Raw genomic sequence first — 27838 nt, forward strand, 5'->3', positions numbered from 1 at the left:
ACCTCTGGGCTTTCTATCCTGTTCCATTGACCTATGTTTCTGTTTTTGTGCCAGTACCATATTGTCTTGATTACTGTAGCTTTGTAGTATAGTCTGAAGTCAGGAAGTCTGATTCCTCCAGCTCCGTTTTTTTCCCTCAAGACTGCTTCGGCTATTTGGGGTCTTTTGTGTCTCCATTACAAATTTTAAGATTTTTTGTTCTAGTTCTGTAAAAAATGCCATTGGTAATTTGATAGGGATTACATTGAATCTGTAGATTGCTTTGGGTAGTATAGTCATTTTCACAATATTGATTCTTCCAATCCAAGAACATGGTATATCTCTCCATCTGTTGGTATCATCTTTAATTTCTTTCATTAGTGTCTTATAGTTCTCTGCATCCAGGTCTTTTGTCTCCCTAGGTAGGTTTATTCCCAGGTATTTTATTCTTTTTGTTGCAATGGTAATTAGAAGTGTTTCCTTAACTTCTCTTTCAAATTTTTCATCATTAATGTATAGGAATGCAAGAGATTTCTGTGCATTAATTTTGTATCCTGCAACTTTACCAAATTCATTGATTAGCTCTAGTAGTTTTCTGGTGGCATTTTTAGGATTCTCTATGTGTAGTATCATGTCATCTGCAAAGAGTGACACTTTTACTTCTTCTTTTCCAATTTGTATTTCTTTTATTTCATTTTCTTCTCTGCCATGGCTAGGACTTCCAAAACTATGTTGAATAATAGTGCTGAGAGTGGACAACCTTGTCTTGTTCCTGATCTTAGAGGAAATGCTTTCAGTTTTTCACCATTGAGAATGATGTTTACTGTGGGTTTGTCATATATGGCCTTTATTATGTTGCGGTAGGTTCCCTCTATGCCCACTTTCTGGAGAGTTTTTATCATAAATGGGTGTTGAATTTTGTCAAAAGCGTTTTCTGCATCTGTTCAGATGCTCATATGGTTTTTATTCTTCAGTTTGTTAATATGGTGTATCACATTAATTGATTTGCATATATTGAAGAATCCTTGCATCTCTGGGATAAATCCCACTTGATCATGGTGTATGATCCTTTTACTGTGTTGTTGGACTCTGTTTGCTAGTATTTTGTTGAGGATTTTTTGCATCTATATTCATCAGTGATACTGGTCTGTAATTTTCTTTTTTTGTAGTATCATTGTCTGATTTTGGTATCAGGGTGATGGTGGCCTCATAGAATGAGTTTGGGAGTTTTCCTTCCTCTGCAATTTTTTGGAAGAGTTTGAGAAGGATGGATGTTATCTCTTCCCTAAATGTTTGATAGAATTCACCTGTGAAGCCATCTGGTCCTGGACTTTTGTTGGTTGGAAGATTTTTAATCACAGTTTCAATTTAATTACTTGTGATTGGTGTGTTCATATTTTCTGTTTCTTCCTGGTTCAGTCTTGGAAGGTTATACCTTTCTAAGAATTTGTCCATTTCTTCCAGGTTGTCCATTTTATTGGCATAGAGTTGCTTGTAGTCGTCTCTTAGGATGCTTTGTATTTCTGCGGTGTCTGTTGTAACTTCTCCTTTTTCATTTCTAATTTTATTGATTTGAGTCCTCTCCCTCCTTGATGAGTCTGGCTAATGGTTTATCAATTTTGTTTATCTTCTCAAAGAACCAGCTTTTAGTTTTATTGATCTTTGCTATTTTTTTCTTTGTTTCTATTTCAGTTATTTCTGCTCTGATCTTTATGATTTCTTTCCTTCTTCTAACTTTGGGTTTTGTTTGTTCTTCTTTCTCTAGTTCCTTTAGGTGTAAGGTTAGATTGTTTATTTGAGATTTTTCTTGTTTCTTGAGGTAGGCTTGTATAGCTATAAACTTCCCTCTTAAAACTGCTTTTGCTGCATCCCATAGGTATTGGATCATCGTGTTTTCATTGTCGTTTGTCTCTAGGTATTTTTTGATTTCTTCAGTGATCTCTTGGTTATTTAGTAACGTATTGTCAGCCTCCATGTGTTTGTGTTTGTTATGCTTTTTTCCCTGTAATTGATTTCTAATCTCATAGCGATATGATCAGAAAAGATCCTTGATATGATTTCAATTTTCTTAAATTTACTGAGGCTTGATTTGTGACCCAGTATGTGATCTGTCCTGGAGAATGTTCCATGTGCACTTGAGAAGAAAGTGTAATCTGCTGTTTTGGGAGGGAATGTCCTATAAATATCAATTACATCTATGTGGTCTATTATGTCATTTAAAGCTTGTGTTTGCTTAGTAATTTTCTGTTTGTATGATCTGTCCATTGTTGTAAGTGAGGTGTTAAAGTCCCCCACTATTATTGTGTTACTGTCAATTTCTTCTTTTATAGCTGTTAGCAGTTGCCTTATGTATTGAGGTGCTCCTATGTTGGGTGCATAAATATTTATAATTGTTATATCTTCTTCTTGGATTGATCCCTTGATCATTATGTAGTGTCCTTCCTTGTCTCTTGTAACATTCTTTATTTTAAAGTCTATTTTAACTGATATGAGTATTGCTACTCCAGCTTTCTTTTAATTTACATTTGCATGGAATATCGTTTTCCATCCCCTCATTTTCAGTCTGTGTGTGTCCCCAGGTCTGAAGTGGGTCTCTTGTAGACAGCATATATATGGGTCTTGTTTTTGTATCCATTCAGCAAGCCTGTGTCTTTTGGTTGGAGCATTTAATCCATTGACGTTTAAGGTAATTATCGATATGTATGTTCCTATTACCATTTTTTTAAACTGTTTTGTGTTTGGTTTTGTATTTCCTTTTCTTCTCTTGTGTTTCCCACTTAGAGAAGTTCCTTTAGCATTTGTTGTAGAGCTGGTTTGGTGGTGCTGAATTCTCTTAGCTTGTGCTTGTCTGGAAAGCTTTTGATTTCTCCATTGAATCTGAATGAGATCCTTGCTGGGTAGATTAATCATGGTTGTAGGTTCTTCCCTTTCATCACTTTAATTATGTCATGCCACTCCCTTCTGGCTTGTAGAGTTTCTGCTGAGAAATCAGCTGTTAACCTTATGGGAGTTCCCTTGTATGTTATTTGTCGTTTTTCCCTTGCTGCTTTCAATAATTTTTCTTTGTCTTTAATTTTTCCCAATTTGATTACTATGTGTCTCGGCATGTTTCTCCTTTGATTTATCCTGTATGGGACTCTCTGCACTTCCTGGACTTGGGTGGCTATTTCCTTTCCCATGTTAGGGAAGTTTTCGACTATAATCTCTTCAAATATTTTCTTGGGTCCTTTCTCTTTCTCTTCTCCTTCTGGGACCCTTATAATGCGAATGTTGTTTTGTTTAATGTTGTCCCAGAGGTCTCTTAGGCTGTCTTCATTTCTTTTCATTCTTTTTTCTTTATTCTGTTCCACAGCAGTGTATTCCACCAATCTGTCTTCCAGGTCACTTATCTGTTCTTCTGTCTCAGTTATTCTGCTATTGATTCCTTCTAGTGTAGTTTTCATTTCCGTTTGTGTATTGGTCATCTCTGTTTGTTTGTTCTTTAATTCTTCCAGATCTTTGTTAATCATTTCTTGCATCTTCTCGATCTTTGGCTCCATTCTTTTTCCGAGGTCGTGGATCATCTTCACTATCATTATTCTGAATTCTTTTTCTGGAAAATTGCCTATCTCCATTTCATTTAGTTGTTTTTCTGGGGTTTTATCTTGTTCCTTCATCTGGTACATAGCCCTCTGCCTTTTCACCTTGTCTATCTTTCTGTGAATGTGGTTTTTGTTCCACAGGCTCCAGAATTGTAGTTCTTCTTGCTTCTGCTGTCTTCCCTCTGGTGGATGAGGCTATCTAAGAGGCTTGTGGAAGTTTCCTGATGGGAGGGACTGGTGGTGGGTAGAACTGGCTGTTGCTCTGGTGGGCAGAGCTCAGTAAAGCTTTAATCTGCTTGTCTGCTGATGGGTGGGGCTGGGTTCCCTCCCTGTTGGTTGTTTGGCCTGAGGCAACCCAACACTGGAGCCTACCTGGGCTGTTTGGTGGGGCTAATGGCGGACTCTGGGAGGGCTCACGCCAAGGAGTCCTTCCCAGAACTTCTGCTGCCAGTGTCCTTGTCCCTTATTGAGCCACAGCTTCCCCTCACCTCTGCAGGAGACCCTCCAACATTAGCAGGTAGGTCTGGTTCAGTCTCCTATGGGGTCACTGCTCCTTCCCCTGGGTCCTGATGCACACACTCCTTTGTGCGTGCCCTCCAAGAGTGGAGTCTCTGTTTCCCTCAGTCCTGTCGAAGTCCTGCAATCAAATCCCACTAGCCTTGAAAGTCTGATTCTCTAGGAATTCCTCCTCCCGTTGCCAGACCCCCAGGTTGGGAAGCCTGATGTGTCACTCAGAACCTTCACTCCAGTGGATGGACTTCTGTGGTATAAGTGTTCTCCAGTTTGTGAGTCACCCACCCAGCAGTTATGGGATTTGATTTTATTGTGATTGCGCCCCTCCTACCATCTCATTGTGGCTTCTCCTTTGTCTTTGGATGTGAGGTATCTTTTTTGGTGAGTTCCAGTGTCTTCTTGTTGATGATTGTTCAGCAGTTAGTTGTGATTCCGGTGTTTTCAAAAGAGGGAGTGAGAGCATGTCCTTCTACTCTGCCATCTTGAATCAATCTCTACACAACTTTTAAATAAAGCATTTAGTGTTTCAGTTTTTTAATCTTCAGTTTTCTTGTATTATAGATTGGCTCATTCATACATTTTTCCATTTAACTTGTTATAATGTGGCATCTTATTCTTTCAGTTTTGTGTGTGTGTTTGTGTGTCTGTGTTTGTATGTCTAAGCTTCCCGTGACATCATACAGTGCTTGGTGTCATGGTCCACTCCTTAACCCACCTCAATTCCCCAACAGTAGCAAAGGGCAATGGCAGTGTTGTAATAGCCATGATGCTGAAGCCAGGCATCAGTGCTCTGGGTTTGAATCTTGACGCCACTGCTTGCTAGGTTTGTAAACTTCAGAGGTTATTCACCTTCAGTTTTCTCATTACTTGTGGTGAGTAAATCTTTTAACCTTAAACAATGCCTGACACTATTAGGCTAAAGTGAGCATGGTACTTGCATGGGGTCCAAAATTTAAGGGGGCACCAAAAACCTCAGTAATCAAGATAAATAACAGTTTAATGTTTTAAAAACTCTGAAGGTCATTAGTGATTGGTTAACTTGTTTATTTGAGTCCACAGTTGAATTCTCAGGATCCACAGTTTTTTCAGGGTCTAAAAGATAGTAACCCTGACTCAGGCATTTACAGCCACTTTGCAAAGCATATACATTCATCAGTCCTGGTAGTGCTGGTAGCTACTAAAAGTAAAGGATCACCCCCACAGTTATTAAGTCAGTCGTTCCATGTAGAACTTAGCCACATGTGGAATCAGTGGGGATGCTCAAACATATGTATTTCTTTTGAACCCCCTTTACTATTAGTGCATACAGATAGATCCTAGGCTGCTCCCTTGCAGTTGTGCTTGCCTTTTCTTCTTTGTAAATGAAACCATATAGAACTTCACCCTGGAAATTTTTCTAAGTATTCCTTCCCAAGACAATATTAAATCACAGACAATGGCAGCTGGAGGCACTGTGATCTCTGAGCACATATCAAAAATCCTGAATCATCAATTGGCAATAGTACATCAGCAGGTTCTCTCATTGCTTTGGGACTTTAGAATGTATAGCTGTTTAGAATATAAGAATGTCCCCCACCTCCTTCTTCCTCCCCAAGACAGGCTGCCTTTTCCCCTCTCCCTCCTTCAAGGAAAATTAAATGAAGACAGCTAACGAGCAGATTTATTTTCTTTCAGCAAAGGTCAGCAATCCCACAGCAGCAAATTAATCCCAATTAGTAATGATATTTTGTCTTGATAAATGATGACACATTTGATTTACTGTGCTTCCAAGATGCAGGCAGCAAATGTTAATGATTTGGTTTGCTGGGAATTTATACTCTTGCTCATTTCCCATTTGCTGATCAGTCGCAGTTCGTGAAGACTTGGCTGCTTCAACTAATGAACTGAGGGCCTCGCAGGAATAATGGGTGTGTTCTGCAGGCCTAATTTTTTTTTCATGCCATCTGTAGAAATGCAGGTTCCTTTCAGAAAATATCTCTGGCAGCCAGGAAACTGATTATGATCATATCAATGTCACTTGGAATTTGTATTTCACTTGTTTAATGGCATCCCCAATAAATGAAGCTTTCTGTAGAGAACAGAACTAATTATAGCAAATTTAGCATTTGTGTGTGTATGTGTGTGTAACAAGGAAAGAATTCATGAATAGAAACATACCTAGTCTTTCCTCATTTCCTTAAAATATTCTGATAGCAGTAATATGGTTTACATAATGATTTATCTGCCCAGCTGGTATGGTTTTAAATTAGACTGATGAGGATATTTTCTTGAGGTCTTCATAACCAAACACGCCATCCTTTTGTCTGCAGTAAATGCAGACCTAAGTCAAATATTTTCTCTTTTCCACCCCCTGGTCCCTGCCGAGATCATTCATTACTTTGGGGATTGCTAGAGGCACTTTGACTACTCACAAAGGCTCCCAGGGCTGTCCCTTGAGGCTGTGCAAATCAGGCTGTGAGCCATTTTAGGACCAGCACCTGCCTTCCAAGCATCACCAAAGATTCAAGCCAACAGGAATCCCTGGGGAAGGTTGGCCTTTCCACCTCTGAAAGGCTGATATGCCTTTCACACATCAGATAAAATCTTTGCTACCGAACACTGCTGCAGTTGGCTGTGACTCCAGGCAGGCTGATCTACTTGTTTACATGACACTGTGAAAATGAAATATGCAGGATCATTACCCATCCTCATTTAAGAGCTGGAAATGTTAGAAGTCCTATTAGAATCTCCTTCAGGGGAGTGGATGTTTTCCTCTCATTCTTTTTTTTTTTTTTTTTACCATCTTTATTGGAGTATAATTGCTTTACAACGGTGTGTTAGTTTCTGCTTTATAACAAAGTGAATCAGCTATACATATACATATATCCCCATATCTCCTACCTCTTTCGTCTCCCTCCCACCCTCCCTACCCCACCCCTCTAGGTGGTCACAAAGCACCGAGCTGATCTCCCTGTGCTGTGCCTCTGCTTCCCACTAGCTATCTATTTTACATTTGGTAGTATATATAAGTCCATGCCACTCTCTCACTTCGTCCCAGCTTACCCTTCCCCCTCCCCATGTCCCCAAGTCCATCTTCTGCGTATGACTCTTAATTCCTGTCCTGCCCCTAGGTTCTTCAGAACCTTTTTTTTCTTTTTAAGATTCCATATATATGTGTTAGCATACGGTATTTGTTTTTCTCTTTCTGACTTACTTCACGCTGTGTGACAGACTCTAGGTCCATCCACCTCACTACAAATAACTCAATTTCATTTCTTTTTATGGCTGAGTAATATTCCATTGTATATATGTGCCACATTTTCTTTATCCATTCATCTGTCGATGGGCACTTAGGTTGCTTCCATGTCCCGGCTATTGTACACAGAGCTGCAATGAACATTTTGACACATGACTCTTTTTGAATTATGGTTTTCTCAGGGTATGTGCCCAGTAGTGGGATTGCTGGGTTGTATGGTAGTTCTATTTTTAGTTTTTTAAGGAGCCTCCATACTGTTCTCCATAGTGGCTGTATCAATTTACATTCCCACCAACAGCGTATGAGGGTTCCCTTACTCCACACCCTCTCCAGCATTTATTGTTTGTAGATTTTTTGATTATGCCCATTCTGACCAGTGTGACAGGATATCGCATTGTAATTTTGATTTACATTTCTCTAATGATTAATGATGTTGAGCATTCTTTCATGTGTTTGTTGGCAATCTGTATATCTTCTTTGGAGAAATGTCTATTTAGGTCTTCTGCCCATTTTTGGATTGGGTTGTTTGTTTCTTTCACATTGAGCTGCATGAGCTGCTTGTAAATTTTGGAGATTAATCCTTTGTCAGATGCTTCATTTGCAAATATTTTCTCCCATTCTGAGGGTTGTCTTTCCATCTTGTTTATGGTTTCCTTTGCTGTGCAAAAGCTTTTAAGTTTCATTTGGTCCCATTTGTTTATTTTTCTTTTTATTTCCATTTCTCTAGGAGCTGAGTCGGAAAGGACCTTGCTGTGATTTACGTCATAGAGTGTGCTGCCTATGTTTTCCTCTAAGAGTTTGATGCTGTGTGGCCTTCCATTTAGGTCTTTAATCCATGTTGATTTTATTTTTGTGTATGGTGTTAGGGAGTGTTCTAATTTCATTCTTTTACATGTAGCTGTCCAGTTTTCCCAGCACTACTTACTAAAGAGGCTGTCTTTTCTCCATTGTATATTCCTGCCTCCTTTATCAAAGATAAGGTGACCATATGTGTGTGGGTTTATCTCTGGGCTTTCTATCCTATTCCATTGATCTATATTTCTGTTTCTGTGCCAGTACCATACTGTCTTGATTACTGGAGCTTTGTAGTGTAGTCTGAAGTCTGGGAGCCTGATTCTTCCAGCTCCCATTTTTCTTTCTCAAGATTGCTTTAGCTATTCAGGGTCTTTTGTGTTTCCATACAAATTGTGAAATTTTTTGCTCTAGTTCTGTGAAAAATGCCAGTGGTAGTTTGACAGGGATTGCATTGAATCTGTAGATTGCTTTGGGTAGTATAGTCATTTTCACAATGTTGTTTCTTCCAATCCAAGAACATGGTATATATCTCTCCATCTTTTTGTATCATCTTTAATTTCTTTCACCAGTGTCTTATAATTTTCTGCATACAAGTCTTTTGTCTCCTTAGGTAGGTTTTTTCCTAGGTATTTTATTCTTTTTCTTGCAATGGTAAATGGGAGTGTTTTCTTAATTTTACTTTCAGATTTTTCATCATTAGTGTATAGGAATGCAAGAGATTTCTGTGCATTAATTTTGTATCCTGCTACTTTACCAGATTCACTGATTAGCTCTAGTAGTTTTCTGGTGGCATTTTTAGGATTCTCTATGTATAGTATCATGTCATCTGCAAACAGTGGCAGCTTTACTTCTTCTTTTCTGATTTGGATTTCTTTTATTTCTTTTTCTTCTCTGATTGCTGTGGCTAAAACATCCAAAACTTTGTTGAATAATAGTGGTGAGAGTGGGCAGCCTTGTCTTGTTCCTGATCTTAGTGGAAATGGTTTCAGTTTTTCACCATTGAGGACAATGTTGGCTGTGCGTTTGTCATATATGGCCTTTATTATGTTGAGGTAAGTTCCCTCTATGCCTACTTTCTAGAGGGTTTTTATCATAAATGGGTATTGAATTTTGTCAGAAGCTTTCTCTACATCTATTGAGATGATCATATGGTTTTTCTCCTTCAATATGTTAATATGGTGTATCACATTGATTGATTTGCATACATTGAAGAATCCTTGCATTCCTGGCGTAAACCCCACTTGGTCATGGTGTATGATCCTTTTAATGTGCTGTTGGATTCTCTTTGCTAGTATTTTGTTGAGTATTTTTACATCTATGTTCATCAGTGATATTGGTCTGTAGTTTTCTTTTTTTGTGACATGTTTGTTTGGTTTTGGTATCAGGGTGATGTTGGCCTTGTAAAATGAGGTTGGGAGTGTTCCTCCCTCTGCTATATTTTGGAAGAGTTTGAGAAGGATAGGTGTTAGCTCTTCTCCAAATGTTTGATAGAATTCACCTGTGTAGCCATCTGGTTCTGGGCTTTTGTTGGTTGGAAGGTTTTTAATCACAGATTCAATTTCTGTGCTTGTGATTGGTCTGTTTATATTTTCTATTTCTTCCTGTTCAGTCTCAGAAGGTTGTGCTTCTCTAAGAATTTTTCCATTTCTTCCAGGTTGTCCATTTTATTGTCATAGAGTTGCTTGTAGTAATCACTCATGATCCTTTGTATTTCTGCAGTGTCAGTTGTTACTTCTCCTTTTTCATTTCTAATTCTATTGATTTGAGTCTTCTCCCTTTTTTTCTTGATGAGTCTGGCTAATTGTTTGTCAATTTTGTTTATCTTCTCAAAGAACCGGCTTTTAGTTTTATTGATGTTTGCTATTGTTTCCTTCATTTCTTTTTCATTTATTTCTGATGTGATGTTTATGATTTCTTTCCTTCTGCTAACTTTAGGGGTTTTTTTTTTTTTTTGTTCTTCTTTCTCTAATTGCTTTAGGTGTAAGGTTAGGTTTTTATCTGAGCTGTTTCTTGTTTCTTAAGGTAGGATTGTATTGCTATAAACTTCCCTCTTAGAACTGCTTTTCCTGCATCCCATAGGTTTTGGGTCGTCGTGTTCTCATTGTCATTTGTTTCTAGGTATTTTTTGATTTCCTCTTTGATTTCTTCGGTAATCTCTTCGTTATTAAGTAGTGTATTGTTTAACCTCCATGTGTTTGTATTTTTTACAGATTTTTCCCCATACTTAATATCTAGTCTCAAAGTGTCATGGTCGGAAAAGATCTTTGATACGATTTCACTTTTCTTAAATTTACCAAGGCTTGATTTGTGACCCAAGGTATGATCTATCCTGGAGAATGTTCCATGAGCACTTGAGAAGAGAGTTTATTCTGTTGTTTTTGGATGGAATGTCCTATAAATATCAATTAAGTCCATCTTGCTTAATGTATCATTTAAAGCCTGTGTTTCCTTATTTATTTTCATTTTGGATGATCTGTCCATTGGTGAAAGTGGGGTGTTAACGTCCCCTACTATGATTGTGTTACTGTCGATTTCCCCTTTTATGGCTGTTAGTATTTGCCTTATGTATTGAGGTGCTCTTATGTTGGGTGCATAATTATTTATAATTGTTATATCTTCTTCTTGGATTGATCCCTTGATCATTATGTAGTGTCCTACTTTGTCTCTTGTAATAGTCTTCGTTTGAAAGTCTATTTTGTCTGATATGAGAATTGCTACTGCAGCTTTCTTTTGATTTCCATTTGCATGGAATATCTTTTTCCATCCCCTCACTTTCACTCTGTATGTGTCACTAGGTCTGAAGTGGGTCTCTTATAGATAGCATATATACAGGTCTAGCTTTTGTATCCATTCAACCAGTCTATGTCTTTCGGTGGGAGCATTTAATCCATTTATATTTAAGGTAGTTATCGATATGTATGTTCCTATTACCATTTTCTTAATTGTTTTGTGTTTGTTACTGTAGGTCTTTCCTTCTCTTCTCTTTCCTGCCTAGAGAAGTTCCTTTAGCATTTGTTGTAAAGCTGGTTTGGTTGTGCTGGATTCTCTTAGCTTTTGCTTGTCTGTAAAGGTTTCAATTTCTCCATCAAATCTAAATGAGATCCTTGCTTGGCAGAGTAATCTTGGTTGTAGGTTTTTCCCTTTCATCACTTTAGATATGTCCTGCCACTCCCTTCTGGCTTGCAGAGTTTCTGCTGAAACATCAGCTTTTAACCTTATGGTGATTCCCTTGTATGTTATCTGTTGTTTTTCCCTTGCTGCTTTTAATATTTGTTCTTTGTATTTAATTTTTGATAGTTTGATTAGTGTGTGTCTTGGCGTGTTTCTCCTTGGATTTCTCCTGTATGGGACTCTCTGTGCTTCCTGGACTTGATTAACTATTTCCTTTCCCATATTAGGGAAGTTTTCAACTATAATCTCTTCAAATATTTTCTCAGTCCCTTTCTTTTTCTCTTCTTTTTTTGGGACCCCTATAGTTCGAATGTTTGTGCATTTAATATTGTCCCAGAGGTCTCTGAGACTGTCCTCAATTCTTTTCATTCTTTTTTCTTTATTCTGCTCTGCAGTAGTTATTTCCACTATTTTATCTTCCAGGTCACTTATCTGTTCTTCTGCTTCAGTTATTCTGCTATTGATCCCTTCTAGAGAATTTTTAATTTCATTTATTGTGTTTTTCATGATTGTTTGTTTGGTCTTTAGTTCTTCTAGCTCCTTGTTAAACGTTTCTTGTATTTTCTCCATTCTATTTCCAAGATTTTGAATCATCTTTACTATCATTATTCTGAATTCTTTTTCAGGTAGACTGCCTATTTCCTCTTCATTTGTTAGGTCTGGTGGGTTTTTACCTTGCTCCTTCATCTGCTGTGTGTTTCTCTGTCTTCTCATTTTGCTTAACTTACTGTGTTTGGGGTCTCCTTTTCACAGGCTGGAGGTTCGTAGTTCCCGTTGTTTTTGGTGTCTGCCCCCAGTGGCTAAGGTTGGTTCAGTGGGTTGTGTAGGCTTCCTGGTGGAGGGGACTGTTGCTTGTGTTCTGGTGGATGATGCTGGATCTTGTCTTTCTGGTGGGCAGGTCCACGTCTGGTGGTGTGTTTTGGGGTGTCTGTGACCTTATTATGATTTTAGGCAGCCTCTGTGCTAATGGATGGGGTTGTGTTCCTGTCTTGCTAGTTGTTTGGCATAGGGTGTCCAGCACTGTAGCTTGCTGGTCGTTGAGTGGAGCTGGGTCTTGGCGTTGAGATGGAGATCTCTGGGAGATTTTCTCCATTTGCTATTATGTGGAGCTGGGAGGTGTCTGGTGGACCAATGTCCTGAACTTGGCTCTCCCACCTCAGGGGCACAGCTCTGACGCCCGGCTGGAGCACCGAAAGCCTGTCATCCACACAGCTCAGAATAAAAGGGAGAAAAAAAGAATGAAAGAAAAAGAAGATAAAATAAAATAGTTATTAAAATGAAAAAAATTTTTTAATTATTAAAAATTAAAGAGTAATAAAAAAAAAAGAAAAACGAAAGAAGGAAAGAAGAGAGCAACCAAACCAAAAAAGAAATCCACCAATTATAACAAGCACTAAAAACTATACTTGAAATAAATAAATGGGCAAACAGAACCCTAGGACCAATTGTAAAAACAAAGCTATACAGACAAAATCACACAAAGAAGCATACACATACACACTCACAGAAAGAGAAAAAGGCAATATATATATATACCCAGGTACGCGGGGAGTTTCTTGTCTGTTGGGAAGTCTGAGGTCTTCTGCCAGTGTTCAGTAGGTGTGCTGTAGGAGTTGTTCCACATGTAGGTGTTTTTCTGATGTATCTGTGGGGAGCAAGGTGATCTCAAACGTCTCACTCCTCCGCCATCTTGAAGGCCTCCTTTGCCTCCTCCAAGTCTGGCACAGCATGGCAACTGTCTCTTTGACCCAAAATCCGAAGGAAGAGGTATGTTCAATAGTGGAAGAATAAGTCACAAGCAGAGGCGCTTTTGTTCCACTTTCATTTTATAATTCTGTGGGATCACATCACAACCACCAGAATATCAGAAGTGGCGGTGACTGGGGCAGAGGTGGAACGTGTGGTAGTGGTCGGACTGTGATGCGGGAGCCGAGAGTGACGGTCGAGGCTGCTGCCGGGATGAAGGCGGTGCTGAGGCTGTGAGAACTGGACAGAGGCAGCGGTGGCCAGGCTGGGGTTCAGAGAGTAGCAATGGCCGCAGTGACCGGTCCTGCAGGAGCGGGCCAGAGACTGCAGAGAGCCGCAGTGGGCTGATGTCCTCTGCAAGCAGCAACTGTTGCAAGAAAACACAGTGCCGACATATGATCTTCCTCTCATTCTTAATCATTGTTCTTAGCATCAGCTAATATAAAATCAATTAACTTCACTCTTCTTGCTTAAGGGGACACTTGTTATTATGGTAAATTACTAGTTCCACATTATGTATCTTCCATTCTTCTTTCCTTCCCTGAGGCTTCTGTTCCATCACTCTCTTCCTGACCCAATTGGTTTTTCACTCTGGGATGGAGTTGACATTCTCTGCTGTCTCTAGAATGCAAATGGTTGGTGACATTTGACTATGATTTCAAAGCCTGATGATTTGGACTGATTCAGGGAGAAGAATTCATAAGATGTTATTTTGCCAGACAACTTGCCTATTTCAGTACAGTGCCCTCCTTTTCAGGGAGAGATAATAATTTTTTTTTTTTCTTATTCTTCCCACAGTGTCCAGGAGAGCAGTAGTTCCCTCTATTAGTCCAGGTCCTCTGAGAAGTAGACACCAAGATGCAATTAAATGTGCAAGGATTTTACAAGAGGAAATTCCTAGGTGAAAAGAAATAGGGAGACAGCAAGAGGAGGATAGGAGCGCCCTAGGTTATTATGACACCAGTGTTTTAAAGTTTCTCTCTTAGTGAACATGACATAGGATTCGATTATCCTCCAGCTTCACTGCTGTACCTAAGTAAGCAGTGTATCCTAGTGCTACTTTTCAGGGGAAATACCACATATTCTAGAGGATAAGAGCAGAGATGAGGATTGGGATTGAAAGGAGTAATAATCCTTTTAATTCTCAACCCTAGGTTTGGGATAGAACTTTACATTTTACTAAAGCAGTTTCATACAGATTATTGCTTTTGATTCTGACCACAAAATATGAAGTCAGTATTATTCTTGTCAGTCAAAAATGAATAAGCTGAGTTAACTCATGAGAAAGCATCAAGAACCCTATTAAGGGACATTTTATAAAATTTTCTTCAAAAACATTAAGGTCATGAAAGACAAAGACTGGGGAAGATTAAAAGAGACTTACAAGATTTGATAGTTAAATACAATCTAAGATCCTGGACTGGATCCTATACCAGACCACACATACACACCACAAAAATTTTCCTCTAAAGGATGTTTTAGGATAATTAGAAAAATATGTATTTTTCTTAGGTTAGATAATTAATTTCCTTGTTTTTAGAATTGTCTTGTGTATGTAATAGAATGTTCTTGTTTGAAGGGAACACACATGGAAGTATTTGGGGGTAAAGGGGCATCGTGTCTGTAACCTACTCTCACATGGTTCAGAAAAAAGTCACATATGCATACACAGAATGATAAAGCAAATGTGATTTAGAAAAAGTTAATATTTGGGGAATCTGGCAGAATGGTATACAGTGTGTGTCTATGGTCATTTTTTGTACTATTTTTGTAATTTTTTTCTAAGTCTGAAATTATTTTTAAATACTTTAAAAACTATACCCTAAAAAATGTGAAATGAACAAGGCAGTTTCCGTGCCCCATTTTACAGGTGAGCAAATTTGGCTCAAGGAAAGTAAATAAGTGCCTTGACTACGTTCACACAATAGATCAGTGTCAGACTGAAAACTTTAATCCAGACTCACCTCCAATCCCAGTGAGCTTTTCACAAGCCAAACACGTCATGCCTAAATAGAGGGAGCTGCAAAATGACTTGGCTCCAGAGCCTACACCTCTATCTCCCTAGTTTTTCTGTTGTAGTGCCTTAGGCTGTATGGCACACTATTGCACCTTAACATAGCTGACCCTCAGAGAAGAGGGGCTTGTCTCCGTTGATGGTGAGATGTCTCAGTCCTAGATTCCATTGCCCTCATAATCCAAACTGTGGTCAGTTAATTCATCTGTCTCCACCTGTAGATAATTCTGTTCCTGGTCAAGGGGAATTCTCAGATCCTTGGGCTAGCAGATAGTGCCATATCAGCCATGCTGTTGGCCCTGCTCTGACTGTGTACCTGAATACCAATACCTCTGACATTGTTTTATCCCTTGAAATGAATTCCCCTCTTCATATTGCAGTTCTGACATGTCTTATTTCCTTATGCCTGAATCCCTGCCTTTGTTTTTTATGTCTGGTACCCTTTCTTGTTTTCCAAAGACCTTATTTACTCCAAAAATCCTCATGGGGACTTAATTCCCATTCCCTAAAACACAGTCTCCAGGAATAGTTTGACCTTCAGGACCTCCCTAGACCTGCCTGGACCTTCTGCTCCTACAGTACATCTGCTATATTAATCAGTATTTCAGTTTTCCAGGTCCCAGACGTCTCTTGCTCAGCTGTCTCTCCAGAAAACAAGTTCCATTATGGTTGATTGCTATTCCCTGGGTTCCATGATAACCACAGAGCACAGTCCTTTTCAATGGGACTCTCTTATTGGAAAACTGAATTTGCATCTGGTTCATTCTTCCTTTGAAGTCCAGCTTCAGTCCCAGATATCCTCTAAAACCTTCCTTGGCCACCTCTGTCCTTATTATACCTCCCATTCAAATACCTCAGTATAAGCTCATCTATCCTGCATGTTAGAGGTTGGTAGCATTCTTTTCCTGCATAAAGCTTGTCCTCTATCCTTCTATGGACAACATGGTTAGAGGAAAACTAGGCTTAGGAGACAATTCTGCTCCTTACTGTGTTGTCTTGCACAAGTCACTTAATACCTCTGGACCTCACATTTCTAATCTATGAGTGGAGAGAGAGTTGGATTAAAGAGTCTCTAAGGTTTCTCTTAGCACAAAAATTCATGAAATTTTGGTCTATCCAGTGTCAGATAGTAAACATTCTAAAAGTATTTGATAATGTGATTCTTACCTCACAAGGGCTTATTATCAGAAGGTCAGGCAATGGAGTGCTTCCCATAGAGGCACTAGAGAGCCTTCACTGAGTTGCTTTTCCAATTATGTTCCCAGAGGGTCTGATTTTTATGTATCTTCAATCAAAGGCAATAGAACCAGTCCTTTCAAATAGCCAAATGATAATTCGATCACATTTCTACTCCTGAAATGTGTTGAGTCCTGACATCACAATGCATGACCCAGTAAAAATACAGGATCATGATGTGTGGCCAAATGTGCACTAAGGGATTTTTGGCCATGGTCACTGCAGTGGCAGTGCTTGTATGACACAGTGGAGAATGGGAAGGTCTAATGCCATGTTTGATTGTATCTTTACTCAAAATATTCTCTGTCCTTGTTACTCATAATGTGCTCCCAGAGAAACCACCAGCATTGGTGTCAGCCTATTAGAAATCTAGAATCTTGGGCCCCATCCCAGACCTACCAAATCAAAAATTTTTTAACTTTTTAAATTATAGTTGATGTACAATATTATATAAGTTACAGGTATACAACACAGTGATTCACGATTTTTAAAGGTTATACTCTATAGTTATTACAAAACATTGGCTATATTCCCTGTGTTGTACAATACATTCTTGTAGCTTATTTATTTTGTACATAATAGTCCCCTACCCCTATCTTGCCCCTCCCCACTTCCATCTTCCCACTGGTAACTATCTGTGAGTGTGTTTCTTTTTTGTTATTTTCAATAGTTTATTTTTTAGATTCCACAGATACATGATATCATACATTATTTGTATTTCTCTGTCTGACTTATTTCACTTAGCATAATACCCTCCAAGTCCATCCACGTTGTTGCAAATGGCAAAATATTGTTATTTTTGTATGGCTGAGTAGTAATCCATTGTGTGTGGGGTTTTTTTTTTTTTCTTCTTTATCTATTGATCTGTTGCTTCCATATCTTGGCAATTGTAGATAATGCTATGAACATTGGGGTACATGTGTCTTTTCAAATTAGTGTTTTCATTTTCTTTGGACATATACCCAGGAATGGAATTGCTAGGTCATATGGTAGTTCTATTTTTAGTTTTTTGAGAAACCTCCATACTGTTTTCTATAGTGGCTGTACCAGTTTACATTCCCACCCACAGTGTTCGAGGGTTCCTTTTTCTCCACATCCTCAACAACGCTTGTTGTTTGTGTTCTTTTAGATGATAACTGATCTGATAGGTGTGAGGTGATATCTCATTGTGGTTTTAATGATGGCCCATTGGCCATCTTCATGTCCTCTTTGGAAAAATGTCTATTCGGGTCTTCTGTTCATTTTTTAATTGGTTTGTTTTTTGATGTTGAGCTGTAGGAACGGTTTATATATTTTGGCTATTAACTCCTCACCAGTCATATCATTTGCAGCTATTTTCTCTAAATTGAAATCTTTTAGTGAAATGCCTAAGTGGTGCATAGGTGCATTAAATTTTGAGAGGCACTACTCATGTTGACAGGAGAGGATCCATGTCTTGTGGGGCCTGAAATTTATACAACTTTGGAAACTATCTTTAAGAATAATGAGAAATTATAACATATATACCAAGCCTACATTCTCGTCACTGTCTTTAGTACTCAAGACATATCCTGACCTTCCCCTCCAGTGTTCCCTGTTCTATCAATGCAGAATCCTGCTAGAATGAGAAGCACATTGTATCAAAGGAGTTAATTCATGGCGATGAATATATTTCCCCTCTTACATAATGATATTAATAGCTAATATTTAATGAGTACTTACCAAGTGTTGAGAGTTATTTTAGGAACTGAATATGGATATGTCATTTCATTCTTACAGAAATTTTAAGAGATCAGGAGACCTCTTTTAGATTAATACTAATCTTACTTAGAGATAACATTAAGTAACTCTCATAGTAAGTGTCAGAGCAAAGATTAGAACACTGGGGATCTGATTCTAAGGCCCACATTCTTAAAGATTAGACCATACTGCCTCTTGATGGTAAAATTAACATTTCAAAAGAACCCTTTAGTCACCAATCAAAAAGAAAGAAAGAACTCTGGGGAACTGATATACTGTGATGGTGTAATAAAGCCTGCATTTGGGGAGGGGATAAGGGAAATGTCTGCCTTTCGGCCTCTCCTATCTCATCTTGTAAAGCAGCTCTGTTATTCCACCAGCCCATAAGGCAGGCTCTGACAGTGGCTCTTTTATTAAGCATTTTTACTCATAATTTGATGCCAGATGCTCCCTTTTTGAGCTAACTGCAAAGCTTCAAATGGGAGGGGAACTTTCAAAGAGCCAATAACGAAATGAAGTATGTCATTAAGAATGTTTTTACTAGATTTTTCTGTAAGAAAGTCCCTGATATTCTAATGTTTTTTCAATTCTTTACAACAAAAGCTAATGGAACTCATAAAAGTAATTTCCCTTTTCATCACTATCTGAAAAGAGATAAGTAGACACTTATAAACTTTTCAAAAATATCCTCAACCAACGACCAAAAAAAAAAAAAAAAAGAATAAAATGCATATAGAGTTAAAATTAACTTTTTTTTGTTTTGTTTCAGTGAAAAAGAAAATACTATTTAGTATATATGTCATTTTCTATTTTCTTTTTCCTTTCTTCTGACCACATTTTTAGGACTGCAGCCAGGACAATAGGATGTAAAATATCATATAGATATGAGTCTACTGTATCATTGTCAGTGTAATGGATATATACATGTCTAAACCGATTTTGTTGGGCTGCACTGGCTAGGAGATACACCCCAGCACAGTGGCCCCTGTGGCTTGGTTTATTACCACTGGCCTTCAGGACCGCAGTGGGAGGCTCCCTAGTTCTCTGATCCTTCTGGATGACAATAGTTGTGCTATTCTTCAAGTCAGCCATCTAAAGAAAGAATAAAGGAATCTTATTTAAACTATATTTTGAGATTGCTTGTATGATTCATAATCAAGCTTCTGAAGAGTAGGAAAGCAAATATCAATGAAAAATAAGAGTGTTCCACCATTTTGACTTAACCACACTAAGAAGAATTAAATCTATCTGGATTTTGTTTGCAGGTGTGGGGGTGGAGAATGAGGAAGGCAAGCTGTAAAGAGAAAGGGTATATTTGCATAGAAATTGAAACCCTAAAGCATGTTCACAAAAACTGCAGCTAGATAAGCAAAGGTTGTCTGAAAATACTGTTTCTAAATATAGCCTTAATCATATTGACTTGGAAAAGAAATGACATAAAAAGTGATGAAATCAAAATAAGGCAATTTATGCCATGAAGAAACTTGAGCTATAATGATTTCTGAAACAGGTGTTATAAAGAAAAAAATTGCATAACTTTTTAACTGCACTGTTATATTTAAGAAAAATGAAAGTTATGTAAAAGGCCTATGCCAATTTGCAAAGTATCAAGATCAACAAGGTTAGCAAAGTAACTCGATCATATCTTAGTGCTAGACTTCTGGGGAAGCAAGTGTAGCTGAGTGATAACAGAGTGTGAATACGAAGGCCAGCTCTCCTTGTTGGTAGAAGAATATTGTGAGCTTCATGGAGCAGGAAATCAGGAAGTCATTCAACAGACTGGTGTTATTATCTTAGTTACCTAGAAGAGGTCAATCTAGAAATCAAGTAATGATTTGGGACGTAAGTCAACAAGAGGAAGCACTGTGTTACTTTTAGAGTTAGGAGCAAGAAGCATATTAGTACATTATCTCTGCTACATGATAGAGTTAAGACACCAGAATCCATGCTGACCTTCTGCAAGAACCAAAGCAGCTAATATAGACTCGAAGTAAAAACACAGCCGGGCAGAAAATTCCTAAGACGTTGTGAAGCAGTACAAGTACAGTGTTTGTTTTCTGTGTTTTTGTTTGTTTTTATTACTGGCAGCATCAAAAATGAGCAAATAATATTAGCAGTTTTTGTTAAAGCAGAAACAAAATGTAACTTTGTTCAGGGGTAACTGAAAACCGAATTACTTAAATACATATGAATATCTCTACATATTTATTAAAACTATAAATTCTTAGGCAGTATTTCATTGCCACCTTTATTTACCAATAGCAAAAAATGTAAAGAAATGTTTAAACAAATAAAATTATTATTATGCAAATCAAAAGTATTTAATAGCTTGTGCAAATTGTAGCAATAGCCTAACTTGCCTCAATAAGTCTGCATGTGTGGGCTTTATGTAAAAAGCACCCTTGATTCCTTTTTCTCTTTCATTCCCACCTATAATGGGATTGTGATTTTGTCAGTACTTCTTCTTAAATAATTCCAGATTTTTATTTACTTTTTTTTTTTTTTTTTTAAAGAGCAGGTGATATACAAGCTGGCTTTTTATTTTTATTTATTTAAACACTATTTTATTTATTTATGGCTGTGTTGGGTCTTCGTTTCTGTGTGAGGGCTTTCTCTAGTTGTGGCAAGTGGGGGCCACTCTTCATCACGGTGCGCGGGGCCTCATTATCGCGGCCTCTCCAGACGCGCAGGCTCAGTAATTGTGGCTCACGGGCCTAGTTGCTCCGCGGCATGTGGGATCCTCCCAGACCAGGGCTCGAACCCGTGTCCCCTGCACTGGCAGGCAGACTCTCAACCACTGCGCCACCAGGGAAGCCCCTATTTACTTATTTTTTAATAAAATTTTCATTTCATTGCTTTAGTTCAGGGTCTCATGATCACTTTCCTGGATTATTCCATGATTGTCCCAAAAAAAAGGGTTTACCTACAACAGTCCACCAGTAGACTAATACATCAGTGGAATAATGATGATTATAGGGCGTGAGTCCAAAGAACATAATACCTGTAATCATTGTATTTTAGGCACATTGAAAAATAATTTAAAAATAAAACCACTTTTGAAAGCAGTTTGGTAGTTCCTTAAAATGTTAGAAATAAGTGACCATGTACTCAGTAATTCCACTCCTAGGTATATACCCAAGGGAAATGAAAAATTATTGTATACACACAAAAACGTATGTACCAATTTTAATAGTAGCATCATTTATAATAACCAAAAAGTGGAAAAATCCAAATATCTATCAACTGATGAATGTGATATATCCATACAAGGGAATATTATTCATCCATATAAAGGAATGAATTCTGATACTTGGTAGAACATGGATGAACCTTAAAAACTTGTAAGTGAAAGAAGCCAGTCAAAAAATACCACATACTGTATTATTTCGTGTATATAAAATGTCCAGGATCGGCAAAATTAGAGAGACATAAAGTAGATTAGTGGTTATTCAGGGCTGGGAGAGAAATGTGGGAAGTGACCGCTAATGTATATTGAATTTTTTTTGAGGGTGATGAAAATGTTCTAAAATTATAATGTATATAGTGGTGTTGATTGCACAACTCTGAATATACTAAAAATAACTAAACTTTATATTTTAAGTGGATGAATTTTATGGTGGTTGAATCATATTTCAATAAAGCTGTTTAAAATAACAATGATAATCAATAGAGTTCCACTTAATATCTAGAACTTAGAAAGCTGGAAGATATCCTGCACTCAACAAAAAGTAAAAGATGGATCAACTACAAAATCATAATTTTTCTTGATTTTATAATAGACCTGATATCACCAAGCAACCAGGTAGTTTGAAATCCAAAGAAAGAAAGGTTTTCTTCAGTGGTGGATGAGATGTGGGCACTGACTTACCTGTGGCAGAAGAAGGGAGAAAGAAGTGTTTGGTGCCATACAAGCAGGTAAAAGGAAATTCGTTGAGTTTTGAAGACATGCTAAAGGCTAGATCTTACGTGCAAATATAAAGTCTAAAAATGCAGATGTCTAAGAGAGCGTCTTGGAGAAAATATCTGATACCTTGGGATAGGAAAAGATTTTTTAGAAATTATAACAAAAGCAAAACCCATAAAAGAAAAACTTGCTGAATTGGACTGCATCAAAATGGAGGGCTCCCGCTCTCTGTAAGACACTGGTAAAATTATGAACAAATAAGGAATGAACTGGGAGAAAATATTTACAAATCACATGTTTCACAATGGATTTGTATCCAGTGTATATAAAATCTTAAATCTCAATGATAATAATCATAATCATAAAACAATTTAAAATAATGGATAAAAGATTTGAACAAACACATCATGAAAAAAGATGTGCTTCTGTTATGCTACTAGGTGCTTCTCAAGACGGAGCATCTGACCATGAAACATCAACTGCCCATCATGAGTCATTTCTGTGAGACCCTACAAATCATAAGATTAGGGGAACACAGGAGTAGTCTATCTTGAATTGGAAGTGGTATGTTTGGGATTCAGATATGAGCAGAGTGAGAATGCATAAGTAAACTGCATAAGCAGATAGTCTGACCCCATGTTTTATAGTACTGTTGCATGAGTGCTTCTTCCTCAGCTCACATCTATGGCCTATGGTGGTAGCTCAATGACCAGCTAACAGAGAAGGGAAAAGTCCAGACTTGGTTTCTGGACAAATTGACTTGGTATGTTAGCTTGAATCAAAAATTGAAGGCTACTACACTAAACCTCACTCAGGTGTGTCCCTGAAAGAGCAGTGAGGGAAAATCCTCCTAATCGGCAGAGTTCTGGGCTGTTCATCTGGTCAGCCACTTTGTTTGGATAGAGAGATGGCCCAAAATAAGAATGTCCACAATCTCATGGTCAGTGACAAATGGGCTGGTTGGTTAGGGGCCTTGAAAGAGAAATATTAAAAGATCAAGAAAGTCTGAGAAATAGGCATATGAATGGACAAATAGGGTAGGTACAACATGTGAAGATCTTTGTAGCACATTTTAACTCATACCAGAAAGCATCCAACTACAAAAGAATCATAAAATATCTGAGCAGAGAGAATGGGCCACCCATTTGCTGGTATGGTGGGCTCATGAGTGGCAATGAAGGCAGGGATGAAGCCTATGCTTGGGCTTAATAGCATAGGCTTCAAGTCACTGAGGCTGATGTATTTACTGCCACTGCTGAATGCCTCAAACTGCCAGCCACAGAGGACAAGCCTTCTGGTATGGTACAATTCTTTGAGGAGACTAATCGACCATTTGATGACAAATTGACTAGGTTGAGCACTTTCTACCCTGAAATAAGCAGATTCCTCTTGACTGGGACTGACTAGGTTAAGGGTATAGGTTTGCCTTTTCTGCCCTCAGGACCTTGGCCAGCACAACTTTCAAGGGCTAACAGAATATGTCATACAAAGACACAGGATCCTTCACAGTATCATCTCAGACTAAGGAGACCTGGACGTGGCCAAATGGTTATGGGTTTTACAGTGAATCTTCACATACTGCAACCACCCACAAACTTCCAGCCTGAAAGGTCACTGAGATAGCCTTTTAAAAACCCTGCTCAGGCATCAGTTTAGAGATAATAATCTAAGACTATGGGGCACCATCCTCCTGGGTGTGGTAATTACCATAAATTAAGTGCTGTGTCCTCAGTAGGCAGAATGCATGGGTCTGGAAACCAACACGTACAAGTAGGAGTGGCCCCACTCAATATCACCCTCATTGTTCTACTTAAGGTATACTTTGTATCCCTATAAGATTTTAGGCTTTGTGCATCTGGAGAACCTGGTTCCAGATGGTGGTCACTTCCACGAGGTAATTTGATAAAGTCCCACTGAAATTTAAGTTCAGACTACCACTCAGTAATCTGTACAAAGACCAGGAGGCAAGGAAAGGAATTGCCGTGCTGGCAGGGGTAAATGTCCTTTATCGTTAGGAGTTTGGTAGGTAAGAATATGTTTGGCACACATGTGATTCTGGGGTACCTCTTGTTGCTTCCATGCTTATATTCAATAATAAATGAATAAGTGCAGCAGTCATAGCCTGAGAAGGGCATGGTAACATATAGGTCCCATCCCTCAGGGATAAGAATCTCGGTGCACACACCAGATAAGTCATTTAAACTAGGATGGGCACCAGCTGAGTGTGAGGGCAATCTAAATAGTATAGAAGAGGAGATAAGTGATAGCATTAGCTGTCCCTCCAAGATCAATATTAGTGGTAGGGGCTATAGTATTTAACATTAACCCATGAAATAAGAACAAGCCAAATACTACAGTAGTTGTTCCTGGATGGAGGGAATTACCTTAAGAAGCAAGTGGTGCTCTGTCCACATTCCCTCTTCAGTGCGAGGCACTCATCTCCTCAGCTAGTGTGACTATCACCTGCTTCACTCACCAGGAATTGCTCTCAGCATCAAGGAACTGATATCCTAAGGTTACATTCCCTCTTGTTGGTGGCTGGCAGCCAGTGGTTGGTTTGTGTGTTGATACCAAGGCCTGAGTCCTTCCCTCAGCTTAAGAGAACTCCCAAGGGCTATTTTAGCCTTTCAGAGTGACCTCCCTGCCACCAATCTGTAGGCTCTACTGAGGTCTCAGGTGCAACCACATTGCAGGTCAGCTTCTCCTCATTCCCAATTCCGGCTTGGGTATAGGTGTATATCCTGTGAGAATTCATCCCTAAACCTTTACTCAGTTCTCTATCTCAAAGTCTGCTCTAGGAACACATTCGAAAATTACAGGCTTAATTACAGATTACATGTTTAATCATTAATCTACATAAAAACTTGGCTTTGATGTGCCACCTAATCAAATCAATATGGCAGTGAAGAAGTTCCCAGGAAGCAATAGAGATGCACATGATAACTGAGAGGTTGTCAGAATGGGCAAGGGCAATTTTGATCTTGCCTACTAGTACCATCTGATACCAACAATCGGAAATCTGTCAGGATCGATGACTCAGAATAAACAACCTGACAACTTTACCTTGGATTTATTTAGGTGTTATTTTTCTTTGCATTTTTAGCAATTTTGAAAGTAGAAATCGTATACAGTACTGGCTGCTTTATTTAAAGTTCAGTGAGAGAGTGGCCTCCATCTGTGAAAATCTGTCTGCCTTCATTCCAAAATCAGATGGAGTAACTGGTAGATTGAATAATAGGAAAAATTTTTGTAGGCCCCAGGAAATGTAAAATGTCATCCAGTCAATCTGTATCAGATTGAATACAGATTGAAGCCAAATAAACTTTTCAAATAAACTTTGAAATACTTGCTTTGATGCCAAGTTTCAGTGTTAACTGAATATGAGCAAAGCACTGGAAAGAAATTTAGAGACAATGAGGAAGTAGAACTCTCTACCTAGCAAGAGAGAATCCAGATTTCCATAGAATCTGTGAAAGACCCTCTGTGGATCTAAAAAGAAAGTTGTTAGGGATATGTCTTATCTTACAAAGTGACCTTTATTTAGCGCCTAATGTGTGAGGTGATTTCACATAAATTATAAGAAAGAATTGACAGAGAAATGAAGGGCACTTCGTGCATATCTTTTCACAGGATGTAATGGATTACAATTATGGTACGAAAGGATTCTTAACTCATTGAATTCATGTCGGATAGGGTTTTTGAAAACAGTTTTTAAACCTGAAGGGGACACAAATATATTGGACTGAAATTGGAGGTTAGTCTCTTGGAAGAGATGTCTATTTGAATGAGGTCTGTTGACATCAGTGTGTAAAACGAAAATCCAGAAGCATTTTATTGTTTTCATACCATTGGACAAGACCAGGGGTCAGCAATTTTCCTAAGTCACCTTGTCAGTGCTGATAAGTCTAAAATTGACATACAAGGCTCTCAGAAGGTAAACTGGAACAAAGAACATAATGCAAATTATAGGCAATTTTTATTGCCTAAGCATGATTTTTTTCTTTCATGTAAAATTATATTGCTGCAAAACCATGTGACTATGATGCCTCATTTTCATCTATAGTAAGATGAAAATGTACTGGGCTTTCTCAGCCCTATGTAAAAAGGGGGTTAAAATTCTTTTTTTTTTTTTTTCATTTCCCACAGAGTATTTGTGAAATGGGCAACAAAAATACTTAGAGTACAAATTACATCATCCTTGTATCAATTAAGATGTCTTTGGCTACAAGAAATAGATTATCAAATTGAAATTGGCTTAACAAAGAAAAAAATATATCCAAGAAGTCTGGTGTAGGGCAATTCCAAGGTTAATTCAACTCACTGTGTCAGAGCTATGGGTCAGGTTTTTCATTGTGATTTCCTTGGCTTTCTATCATCCTTCTCTATTCTCTATCTTTCTTAGGGTCTATGAAGTGGTTACACTCAGGGCTGCAAGATATTCCCTTTAGCTCCAAGCTTCAAACCCACATGAAGCAGAATCTAAAGTCAGGAACTAGGCTGGTTCTTCCATTGTGTCTCTATTTAAGAAATAGGAAAACTTCCCAAGAAGCTTCCCATATGCACTTCCCCTTACATGTCATAGGCCAGGGTTATATCACTTGCCTATGCCTAGGCACATGATTGGAAAGGGAAGTGGAATGTTCATGGTTGGCCTGTATCATTCAGGCTGTAGGTCCTAGAAGGGGCCAGGAAGCCTAGAAAAAACGTATCTAGCAAAATTGGGTGCTGGTAGTATAGAAGTGGGAGGTGTTTTTATAATACTTCTTGGGTATGAAAAAAGGATTCTGCCACAATCCTCAAATTAGTTGCTGTTATGGGCTGAATTATGTCCTCCCAAAATTCATATGTTGAAGTCCTAAACTCTAGTCCCTCAGAATGTGACAATATTTAGAGACAGGGCCTTTAAAGAGGTCATTACATTTAAATGAGAACATTGGGTTGAGCCCTAATCCAATATGACTAGCATCCTTATAGGAAAAGGAAATTAGGGCACAGACACAGAGGAAAGGCACATGAAGACACAGAGAGAAGACTGTCATCTACAAGCTAAGGAGAGAGGCCTCAGAAGAAATCAACCCTGCCAACACCTTGATCTTAGACTCCTATTCTCCAGAATTGTGAGGAAATGAATTTCTGTTGTTTAAACCACCCAGTCTCTGATACTTTGTTATGGCAGCTCTAGCAATCTAACAGAGTTGATATCTTAAAGTTCTACTGCCCTTTTCTAGTCTTGACCTTATGAAATCTTAATGAAACTAAAATATTAATTTCAGAAGAGTTCATTTTACTTAGTGTCCTCATTTCTCACATGGGATGGTAAATAACATTTTCTTCCAATTAGTCTCAGACCAAGAACATTCAAGTAGTTTCATGGAAAATAATGCAATAAGTTGTTCTAACTTTAAGTATGTAGCTAAATTCTAACTTGGTGCTGTGCCAGAATTTGTTGCCTTTATGCTTGTAAGAATACATGATTAAGAATTCAAAGTATATTTATAGAGTGTGTTGCAGGAACTTTTTCTATTATTTCAGAATTTGAGTGAGTTGCCAAAGCTGAAGACAACGAATGTTGATTTTGTTAAGACTGCATTTTTCCCATTTTTATTTTTATAAACTTTTAATTGTACATCATACACATAGGAAAGTATACAAATTATAAATGTACATATTGATTAATTTTACCTACTGAGCATACCTGGGTAGATATGTTCATACATACCCATCTAGCTAAAGAAGAAGAACATTTTGAAACACACCAGGAGCCTCTCAAACCCTCTTCCAGTTTTACCTAACACCCAAATGTAACCACTAGATTGACATCTAATACTAAAAATTGTATTTGGATATTTTAACTTCATAACAATGTAATCCCATAATATATATTCTTCTGATTCTCAAGTTTCTTTTTTCTAAAAGTGTATATACTTTTCTATTATGCCAATACC

The sequence above is a fragment of the Balaenoptera acutorostrata genome, chromosome 3 (genome assembly GCF_949987535.1).
Source record: "Balaenoptera acutorostrata chromosome 3, mBalAcu1.1, whole genome shotgun sequence".
In the NCBI taxonomy this organism is placed as follows: domain Eukaryota; kingdom Metazoa; phylum Chordata; class Mammalia; order Artiodactyla; family Balaenopteridae; genus Balaenoptera; species Balaenoptera acutorostrata.